The sequence below is a fragment of the Lactuca sativa genome, chromosome 8, assembly GCF_002870075.4.
Source record: "Lactuca sativa cultivar Salinas chromosome 8, Lsat_Salinas_v11, whole genome shotgun sequence".
NCBI classification, from domain to species: domain Eukaryota; kingdom Viridiplantae; phylum Streptophyta; class Magnoliopsida; order Asterales; family Asteraceae; genus Lactuca; species Lactuca sativa.
Window position 1 is genome coordinate 146505350 of NC_056630.2, and position 12111 is coordinate 146517460.

General features: G+C 34.1%; 1 long non-coding RNA gene across 1 annotated transcript in view; it reads left to right on the top strand.

Moving 5' to 3' along the window:
- Positions 1-637, top strand: part of LOC111918523 (uncharacterized) — a 35714-nt gene extending 35077 nt beyond the window's left edge. Inside the window, exons 9-11 of the long non-coding RNA XR_002859264.3 lie at positions 42-125; positions 223-291; positions 403-637. This is a non-coding gene — a long non-coding RNA (uncharacterized LOC111918523). The remainder of the gene's footprint in view (positions 1-41; positions 126-222; positions 292-402) is intronic.
- Positions 638-12111: the final 11474 nt, after the last annotated feature.

A 12111-nucleotide genomic window follows, 5' to 3' on the forward strand; every position in this document is an offset into this window, starting at 1 on the left:
TGAGAAGGATTATGGAATGAAATATTGTCCATATGAAGCAGGTTTCGATGTTTTCTTGTCTGGATACGTTTTTCACTTGATCAAGATTTTGCATGAGAGAGGCCTAGACTTGTTAAATGGACAATGTAAGAAAATTTTGTCATTTTCATTTTGAAATTCAATGAAAGGTTAAAAATAAGAATAAGGTACAAATATAATGATTTGTATTTTATCTTAATGCAGCTGAAAGTTATCAAGTAAAGAGAGTTTCCTCAAATGTATGCAAGGAAAGAATTAAGAATGTTGAAGCTGGTGAGTGGATTTTCTGTAAAAAATATAAGTATTATATAATACAATTTTATCTAAATTCTTTGAATTATAAGAATAAATAGTAATTAAAAAAATTATAATATGTTGTCACAGGCTGCAGGAGATGTTGGAGCTCTTAGAGAAGCTAAGGACAAACTGGAGAAGTGAGTTGAAGAGCTGAAATGGAGATTAGACTTTGAAAAGCATTTGAGGGTATATTTTTTTTATATTTTTTGTATGTAGTTAGTTTGTAAATTTTTGTTACAACTTCTATTGATTTGTTTTATCTTTCCATGTAACGACTATTTGTTTGACATTAAATTTTATGCAATGGATTGTATTTTTTGTATATGATATTTTATTTTCTATTATGAGACATTAAATACAAATTTAATTTGAAAATTAGTAAATCTATAAATAATATATTTTTTAAACATATAAAATTATGATACGCAAAAATGTGTGTCGTCTTCATTTATGACATGGCCTTTCTTGACAGGGGCTTTAATGATACGCAATGCGAGTCGTAAGGTTACGACACGCAAATGCGTGTCATCTTCCTTTATGACAGGGTCTTCCTTGATACGCAAAGCGTATCGTAAACGCGCGTCGTAAATGCGTGTCGTAACTGCGCGTCGTAAATAGACGACGCGCAAAAGCGTGTCATCTCTCGTTATGACAGGGCCTTCCTTGACACACATTTGCGCGTCGTCTGAGCGTTTTACGACACGCATTGTGCGTCGTAAAAGGCTGTTTTTCTAGTAGTGAAAGGAAACTTAAAGCAAGAGCAAGCTGATTCTGATCACGAAGAGATGGCTTTCGATCGCATGGTTCGATGGTCGGTTTTTGAGTTTCTGCTTAGGAGTTATTATAGATTGCTTAGAAATTTGTAATAGCATAGTTTTCATTTGTAATTGCATTGTAAGGAAAAGTTTCCGCGTTTTATAAATAAATAAAATTTTGTTTTTTATCTTATTTTATATCTCCTTGCAATGGCATTTATGAAAAATTGATGTTTATGCATATTCTAGCAATATGGATTTGATTCTTTCGTTTGTGGTAGTGTCAAAATTTACCAAATAAGGAAAGATTCTCATTACCCAAGTTTCAATTGGACAGAAACTTAGAATCATGCAACTTGTATTGTATGATGAATGAGAATTTTCGTCTTTTGGAATTAAGACTAATTCCTTGTTCACATGTATATGTGAGTCGAGTGAAGGACAAGGGAATCAAAAAACACTTGGTTATGCACTGGTCCAGGTCCACCACAAAGAACGATAAGACTATTCGTCATGATTTACTAAAGCTTAGTAGATATGGTTATGCTTACAACATTAAGTATAAAAAGTTTCAATGAATAGCAGGACGAATCAGAAGAATCAAATTAGGCAGAAAGATAAAAGTTTCTCCAATCTGAAAGGATGGGAGAGTACTTGAGTATCGTGTTTTGTGATTATCTTAATGATTATGAAACCATATCACAATTTATCCTCTATGGACATCTTAGTGCACTCGTATGACTAAGAAGAGGAATCGGGAAATTATTGAAATGGCCAAATCAACTAAGGTGAATCATACTTCGTTCCGAAACAAGTCTTAGAGTCATACTCCAAGATTATAACTTGAGTGACATATCTTAAGAAGGTTTATAACACTGATCAAATAAAGAGTAAAATGTTTCTTACTCATGTACATTTGAAATTGGTAAGTTGTGATGTCTTGGTAAGAACAAAGACCAACTAAGACCAATTGAGTGATGTGTTGTTCTTGATAAGAACAACACTAACCCTTGAATATTTGCTTGTCAAGGAATGTTTCTTGACAAAGAGAATCCTATATGTCAAGAGGTCAGTGGGAGTCTTAAAGATCTTGACATGTTTCAAGAACTAATCAAGAATAAATGTATTGTTAATCACTAGCACACGAGTTGAGGTTTGTAACCTATTGTGTTGACATATTCTTGTTTCTGTTCCTATTCCAGTTAAATTTGACTATGCATGTGAGTTCTATGAGTTCTCAATTGTTTGCATAGGGTGAAGCACCTTGGTCAGTGAAAGTTCATTGATCAGTAAGAGTGATCTGCTGAACAACTTAGAAGACATGGTAGGCCCTTATGCTGCCAAGTAGCAAGAAATTAAGATTAAGTAAGTTCAGTCCATATGAGGTAGATTTTGTCACTAACCTTGTTTTGTGATTATGGTTATCACAAATTCACATGGATAGGAACTCATACACCATAAGATCTAAGCGTCATAAGGTTTCTCTCCAATTTATGAAAATGATTGTGAGGAAATGCTTTCACTAAGTAGATTTTAATAGTTAGCAATTGTGATATTTGCATTCTCAAATTCGTTTATGATTATGACATCCCTCTTCATAGTTCGAATTGTGAGAAATGGCAAATATATTTTGGACATTCGGAACTTATTGTTGTAAGTTTTGAAATAGTTTGGACACATATATGAGCTTTCTAATAAAAGGTGTATGAGCTTGGATAAAGGTTTATCGAAGCATCTCATATCAAAAATCTAAACTTTGGTAAGAAAGTCAATAAGAATTGATTTTTAGAAGTCCAGCTAATTTTGGATACATGTCAAAGTTGGTGGGAGCATAAGTGCTATGCCAGTAAGATAATAATTATTATGATAGTGGGAGCATAATTGTTATGGTAAGTGTTGCAAGTTAGCAATGTTAATTATAGAAAACAAAGACTTCAATTCGTAAAGTTGCAGGGTTTGAAAAAGTTGTTTTTGCTATAATTAAGGGAGAGGAACTTATACTTCATTTCAAATCTAAAAGCTTAGATTGTGAGATTTTTAATCAAATTTATTCAAAGACATATATGAATGTTATGTTGAAAAGATTCGACATAAGGAAATTCTATATATAGAAATGTTAATTGCATTCTTAAAATTCGATTATGATTACGGCATCCCTCTTCATAGTTCGAATTGTGAGAACATGGAAAATAGAAATATTATAGCAAAAGGCTGATCAAGTATCATGTCTTTATGTAAGACATTATGAATCGTGTCCCATATGCTTCGGATATAGCATCGATTGCATATTCTATAATATTCACGTGTTCTAATTTTCCAAATGCCTAGGGCATTAAGTAGGAAAAAGGACTAGAACCAGATACGACTAAAGTGATTAAACAACTGTCAAAGACAATCTAAAGTTCGCTAAGGATTGGTTGCTTATAAATAGTTGGAAGTATAGTAATGAATGAACCATATTGATATAATTCTGAATAGATAGGATTCTATTAAGAATGGATAGTCATATGGAAGTTATGGAAAAAATTTCCATAACGGGAGTTGGATATTGAGAAAGTTAGAAACCTTTATGCAAGAAGGATGTTCAAAGGAATGTACTTTGAATTTGATACTTCACTTCCTTGGAATTGTCTTGTAACAATTTACAGTGGAAAGTTTGTAATATTGTTGGTCAAGCCTTTGTGAGTTTTTGTACCTAGACATTACAAAAGGAATCTTTGCATAATAGTTTAGAACTAACACATTCTAATAGTGGCAAGAATTTGGCATTCTTACACTTAAAGATTTGGAATTGTGAAATGAGTTTAATTGGAAATGTTATCAAATTGATTTATTTCACAAAGTAAGGACCATAGGTAAACATAGTGTGCATGCTTGGAGCATGGGATATCTATTGTTTCAATTCAAGTATTAAGTTGATCAATTGAAACATTATACAATGAATAATGAGTAATCAATATGGTGATTAAATTAAAGATGTTTTATTTACGCTCACAAGTTTTGGGGCCATATAGGATTAGTATTATCCTTGTGTTTCACTACGCTGACTTCCAGAATAATAGGATTTATTCAAACTATCCACAGTCGATCATACTTTGGAAGTAGGTATGAAAGAAGACTGTCATGAGTTGCCTTGTATGATTGTCTAAGGAGTTAGGCATAGCAACAGGTTTGCTACTCCATTCATGAGTACTTTTGAAATAAGATTTGAGTATTGGATTCAACCTGCGCTCACTTGAATCACTTCATGGAATTTATCACAAGTGATCGTGAGACGATAATATCATATAAATCTTCAAACCTAGATATATGAGTTGTTGACTATGAGTTGGTTGTACATTGATAGTACGAAAACGCATTGGTAACTCGATGTTATAAAACGTGTTGTTGTGTATAATTCAATGAATAGTTAGTACAAGCATATAATGTCGAAGTTTATATGTTCCTTTTATCCTAAGAGGATTAAAAGTGATATCTTGGGCCCCTCGATGATTTTGTTTTGACTTATGTGTCAGGCCCGGTCAGAACTAAATTGATGTGTTCAGTTATGTTCTATGTTAGACGAATCGGAAATCGGGAAACAAACTGTTGGACAATCAGTATAACATTGTTCCATGTATTTGTCCAGCTGATATCTTTAGAACAGAGGAGTATATGATCCCCTATCTAAAGGATACGTCACTGACTGGGTCAGAGTTAACAGCGACTTTTGGAAGCTTACGATTGCTAAGTCTGATCCTGAAGTCACATAGGCAGCTATAATTATTAGACTTATCCAAGTGGGAGACTATTGGACTTGTTGTCTAAGCCCATAACTATAAGTGGTATGTACTTGACCCGATAGTAGCATAGTCCTTTTGGGTTGCCTTCACCAGTTCAATTTGATAGGATGGTTTTATGAGAATAAGGTTATTTATGATTTATTAATATATTATAAGTATAATATATTAATATGTTTATTTAATTAGTATTGTCCAAGAATTAATTTTGTGGTCAAAAGAGATTAATTAAATATGGAGGGATTGATTATGTAAATCAATGATACTTATAGTATGGGCTAAGTGATCCATGATTATGTAAGTAGACTAAACCAATAATATAACCCATGGATAGTCCATGGAGGTTAACCCCATGGATCATAGGAATATGGAAAGTAATGGATCATTAGGGTTTGCAAAGTGTAACCCTAGCACTTTCCATAACTATAAATATCCCCCTCCATGCTCCAAAATCGATTGCACCTTAAAAAGAGTTAAGTAACTTATTCTCTTAGAACCTCCTTTGCATATTGGTGTTTGTGAACCATTAGAGGCATCACACTTGAGGTGCTCAAGTTTCCAAAGGTCAAGAACTCTACCCTACTCAAGAGGTATGTATCCTAACTATGTTTTGATTATATATAGCTTCAATTGTATGCTAGCTAGGGTGAATGCTTTGGAAAAAGAAAATGCATGTATAATTATAGAAAACATAGATCCAAAGCATTTAGGGTTGCATGTGCACTTAGGAAGTGTTATAGTGCTCAAAACCCAACAAAAGGAACTTACCTGAGTATGCGGTTTGTCTTTTTAATGATGTTCCTGGCCGTCTATATGGTCCTCCGGTGCCTGGTACTTTGGGTTGTATCTTTTTTGGCAAAGATGCAGTTGGTAGTACGTATGATATAATTGTACATTCCAAAAGTGGAAGTCCACGCAGGGTTAATAAACTTCACCTTAGCTACATGCCCTTGTAGTATCCTGTTTTGTTTCCTTATGGTGAGGACAATTGGTCTCCATGTTTGAAGCTTTTAGATGGAATTGATTCGAAGGCTAGGAATCTCACTATTAACATGTATTTTAGTTACCACATACACACAAAAAATGGTGTATATTCTCTTCTGTTGAATTCGTGTAGATTGTTCCACCAATATTTAGTTGATGCGTATTCCTGTATTGAACTTTCATGTCTTGATTTCTATGAACATAATCAAAATCAACTAAGATCAGCGTATGTTAGTGGTATTTATGATGCCATATCGTGGGGGAATACTGAAAGTCGATGTATAGGTAAGCGTGTACTTCTGCCTCCATCTTTTGTTGGTGGTCCACGATATATATGTACAGCCACTATCAGGATGCTCTTTCTTTTTATCGGGAGTATAGGAATCCGCAATGTTTTATAACCTTTACATGTAATGTTGGTTAGCCAGAAATCACCCGCTACATGGGTATCCATCGCCAGACTGATGTGGGCAATCGGGTTGATATAATTTCAAGCGTTTCCATATGAAAGTTGACGCTTTTATTGCATACTTGAAATGTGATAAAACTTTTGGCCTAGTATCAACATGTATATTGTTGTCTCTGCAAATTAAAAATCCTTAATGAATTTTTTTTATACTTATTTGGTCATACGTTTCTCTGGTTTCTTATTTGTTTTTTTGTTTCTTGCAGATTTATATACCATTGAGTTCCAAAAAAAAGGTTTGCCACGTTGTCATGCACTGATATGAGTAGCAGATTCTCGTAAGATAAAGGAGCCATCTGCCATTGATGCTTATATTACTGTTGAATTGCCACACCCTGTTTGTGAGGCATTGTTATATGAGACTGTTACAAGATGTCTTATACATTGACCATGTGGTTTGGTAAATACTAAGGCTCCATGTATGAAGGATGGTATGTGTAAAAAAAGATTTCCAAAATCCTTTCGTACTGCTACAGTTTTTGAAAAGGATGGTTATGCTCATTATAAAAGAGATTCGGTTGTGTTTCATACGTTACAAAATGGTGTGCAAATAGATAACAGGTACATAATCCCGTATAACAAAAGGTTGTGTAGTCGTTTCAATGCACATATCAATGTTGAGTATTGTGGGTGGAACATGATGATTAAGTATTTATTCAAATATGTGTCAAAGGGAATGGAACGTGTTAGTTTTGTAATTCAGAAAGATGTGCAATCTTCTGAAGCTTCTACTTTTGCGGAAGGTATCATAGTTGATGAGGTTAAAATTACATTGACGGTCATTTCATGTGTCCTCACGTGGCTGCATGGCATATACTTGATTACCCTATTCATGAGCGAGATCCACCTGTTGTAATATTGCCTATACATTTGCCAAATATGCAGTCTGTCTTCTTCAAAAGAACACTCGTATTAAGCATGTCGTTGAACATCCCACTTTTGGTAGCAGTATGTTATTAGGTTGGTTTGAAAAAAATAAGTGGGATGTGTCTGGTCATGATCTTACGTATACTTCCTACCCTACTAAATATTGGTGGGACAAATAGGCAAAAGCTTGGAAGTGAAGAAAATGTTCCACTTCCCATGCACTAGGAAAACTTATCTTTGTGCATCTGTCTGTTGGAGAATTATTTTACCTAAGGATGTTACTTTCTCATTAAAAAGGTTGTAAGTCTTATGAATATTTGTGTACCGTTTCCAACACTGTATATCCTAATTTCCGTGGTGCTTGTGACACGTTAGATCTAATATGGGATGACAGAGAATGGATGGATGCTTTTATTCTGGCTTCTAAATGGGCAACGTCGTCTCAGCTGCGTTCTATTCTATTATTTGCTTCTTCTATGTGATGTTAATGATCCTATGTTTTGTGGTATATTGGATGGAAGAAAATGAGTGACGATTTGGTGTATACCATTAAAATGCCCAATCCTACTCTTGATTTAAATATAGATGATTTCCACGTACAACAGATGGTTTTATTTGAGTTGGATCATCTACTTAAATCATATAGGCCTTCAAGATCTGTTGTTGACTTTCACCTACCTAAACCTGATGGAGGAAACCATAGCCATGTTAAAAAATCGTCATCTTTTAGAAGAAACAACATATGATAAGGAGATTTTGACTCTCACTCATGAACAAATGTTGTCATCTTTGAACCATGAACAACTTCACATCTATAAGAAAGTTCAATCCGCAGAAGAGAAAGGTTAGGAGGTGCTCATGTTTGTTTATGGCCATGGAGGAGCTAGAAAAACTTTCATGTGGACTACCTTGCTTCCACATTTCCGTTCCACGAGGAAAATAGCGCTTGTCGTTGCTGCTTCGGATATAGCGTCCCTGCTCCTTCCATCAGGGAGAACTATTCATTCTAGGTTCAATATTCTGATTGAATTTTGAGATAATGTTGCATGCAATATTACAAAGAAGACAATGCTTGCTGAGCTACTGAAACGAACTTCCATCATTATATGGGACGAAGCACCAATGAGTGACAGACATTGTTTTGAATGTCTAGACCGCTCTTTAAGAGATATCCTCGAATGCGAAACGAAAGTTTTTGGTGGTATGTCACTATTATTAGGAGGGGACTTTCGTCAAACATTACTTGTGTCTCCAAGAAGTACAACCTCTGAAATTATCTCCCTCACCTTACCGAACTCATATTTATGGCTATATTTCAAGTTGTATAAACTAAATGATAATATACGACTTAACAACTTCTCCAAGTCATTGCACACGGACATAAGTGTCCCAGAGTTTTCATCTTGCTTACTAAAGATTGGAGATGGGGTTATTGGTGAAATTGATGCATTCAATAAAAAAATACCATATGGATTGAAATCCCTCGTTCCCTCATTATACCTCCATCAGAAAATGAGTTAGGGACCCTTATAAACTTTGTATATGGAGATGGTATTATAACAAAACCTTCTGCTATTGCATTATCTGGTAGAGCAATTGTCCGTCCTAAAAAGGAAACAATCCAAAAAATAAACTACATAGTTCTGCAGAAAAGTCCTGGGCATTCAAAGATATATGAAAGTGCTGATAGTATCGAATTCAATGGCAACCAGACAATAGAATCTAACACTTTCTATCCATTGGAATATATGAATGCCCCTAGCATACCCACACATTCACTATCACTGAAAATTAACACACCCATCATGTGTTCGGAACATAAACCAAAAGGAAAGTTTATGCAATGGAACACGGTTGATGGTTTCACAATTACTGCCAAACGTGCTAGAGGCAACAATTATTACTGGAACTTGTATTAGGAAAAAAAGTATTTCTGCCCTGTGTTAGATTCTACCTTCGGTACCACTTTCATGCAAAAAAAACTCTTCCTTACCCACTATAAATACGACATTCAACAACAAAAATAAACATACCCATACAGTAATTTCACAAAACAACGATCAAAACCATCATGAAGGGTAGCGATGTTCAACACATGATTGACACAATTGTCTGCCATAAGATACAAACAAGAAACATCATCCGGTCGATAAAACAGAAACTTAGAGCGGGTCGTGCTATGAAAGAAACTCTAGCAAGAGTAATATCTGAAAAGCCACACTTCCTCAACAACGTTATCTCAGCATAAATCCTCAACAACGAAGACGCGTTTGACACCAAAGCAACAAACATGATTGTAGCACTAGAGGAAGAAATGAATGAAACTATTACGATATTAAACAAAGCTCCAAGCAACCTTCCGGTGAAGTAAATATATAGTCTTACTTATTATGTTATGACATAAAAAAATGTGTGTTTGCATGCCCGTTTATTTTGTTATCTTTTCATCACATGCTTAAAATATGTCAAAATTTGTATTTCAGTCTCAACAACTTGCATGTACGACTCAAATAACATCATAACATATATCTTTCCCTGTCAACACATTGACTACATTATATATGTATTTTAATTAACTTATATTAAAACATTAGTGCAATATATGCACATAAAAAAATTCAAAGGAAATCATACGTAATAAAGGAAACAAAATCTTTCGTACAAATCTCTGAAACGACGGCCATAGGTTTCATCTCTTACACATAACTAATCATACACCATCAACATTTCGGAAACTAACACATCCATTAACTATCCAACAACAATATTAAATATTGACATTTGTACTTAAAAAACGGGCAGCTCTTCCAACATTCTCAAACCACTACCATCTACACCATAAATAACCCTCACAAAAGGAAACTGAAGCCACGGCAAATGGAAACCATCTTGAGTACTCTCATCGCCCACCAACAATCAGAGAAATTGTCATTGACCAACATGGAAGAAGCCTAGGAACATCAAAAAAAAAAAAAAAAAAAAAAACTTTTGGAGCACATGGACCCCAAACTGTCGTACGACAACTACGTAAAGATGCAGAAACTTGTCCTTGACAACAACTATGAGACCGCTAAACTGATCAAGACCATGCACGACATGCAAAAGAAATATGAGCAGCTTATTGAAAGTCTCAAAAAAGAAATCAAAAACCTCCCCAACGACAAGCATCCTCACCTCTAATACGTTTCTATGTTTATTGCATGTTCATATATATAATCTTTTGCTAACTATGTTGATTTTCCAAATATAATGTACTATTTGCTATGTAACTCGTATGAAAACAATTATAATATGTTTTCTTATTTAGTACAGCTTGAAAATAACGAAAAAAATAAAAATAAAAATAAACACGGCGCCAAAGGCAAAACGCAGCTAATTCCATCTAGTTACGATCAATCAATAAAAGTTTTATCATGTAAAAATGTCACATGCATTCATTCTTTCATAAACATAATTAGATTTTCCAAATATAATCTAGTCAATTCTAAACTCATCAATTCAAACATTCAGCGTCTTAAATCTGCAAACCTAGCCAACAAATCATCATAATCATGCAACTTAAAGATGCACACATGGCGCGTGATTATCCGGATGAAACGAATTAGAACCAATGTTTTAAAAACCAGTTTTTTAATTGAACCGGTATGTTGACCGGTTCCCGGTTTAACCGGTTCGACCGCCGGATCAACCGGTTTCTATAGTTTTCATGTTTTTTTTCTATTTTCCTACACATACATACATATATAAATCATGAATTTGATGTTTACAAATTCAAAGATTAAAAATACACATAAAAAAAATTGTAGATAAATCCAAAAACATTAAAATAACACATAACCATAAGTTATAGTGTTTTACATCAATTCATATACGTCAAAAAGAAATAAAGTATAATACCGTAACGAAATATAGTTTTAAAAGAATACAAACACATCAAAAAAATTTATCGCATTTATCATATGTTTTTATTTAGAAAAAATTAAATAGATATGAAAAAAAAAAATCACGAAAGTTTATTATATAAATTGTTTTTTTTTTCATGTGTTTTTATTCGATTTAACCGGTTCAACCGGTTTATTTTGACCGGTTCAACTGGTTTTTTCTAAAAACCGGCCGGTTCAATCCGGATCAGAAATCAATATAAAACCGGTGATAGTTGAACCGTACCGTCCACCGGTTCCCGGTTCGACCGGCCGGTTTAAACCGGTTTTTAAAACATTGATCAGAACGTAAATACACTTTCTTCTTAGGTTCCAATTCATGAGGAAGAGAAATGAATCTCATGGAGGACCACGAACATTCTTTATAACCTCATCATTCAAAAACACTAGAGATTTGCTTGATTTTTTATTCCTTACTTTCCCATCATAAATAGATGGTTCTTTACTATGATGTAATAAAAATATGTAACACTTTTCTTTCTTTTCTTCTACTACTAGAAACTCTCTTCACGATTCTTACAATTCTTCCAAGCTTTGAACATCGTCGTGGCTTAATGATGATTTTGAGTATTTTCTTTTAACTGTTTTCGGTTTGGTTAAAGGTGTGTCGATTGTTCCACCTACCAAAATTGGGTGCTGGTAGGAGGCTACCGGAGGATGGGGGTTGGTCATGACAACTCGCCAACCAATCAACCTTATAAGTGAAGTGAGCTTTGTTCTACTTGTTAAGGAGAGTTAGTTATATCACAAGTACATGTCCTTAAATATACTTTCATGCTTTGGATTTGAATTTCTTTATCCATTCACCTTAGTTCTCGATAAAAGTATCTATTATATATTTCGTCCTAATAAAATATAAACTTCTTAATTCACCAAGAGAACCTAAACATAACATAGAATCATATTTGGATTATATATTTACAGGTTCATTGTTGTTGTATTTTTGCATGTTTAAAATTCCATGAATAATAGCGATTGTTGTTTAAGGTCCGTGGTGGATGAAG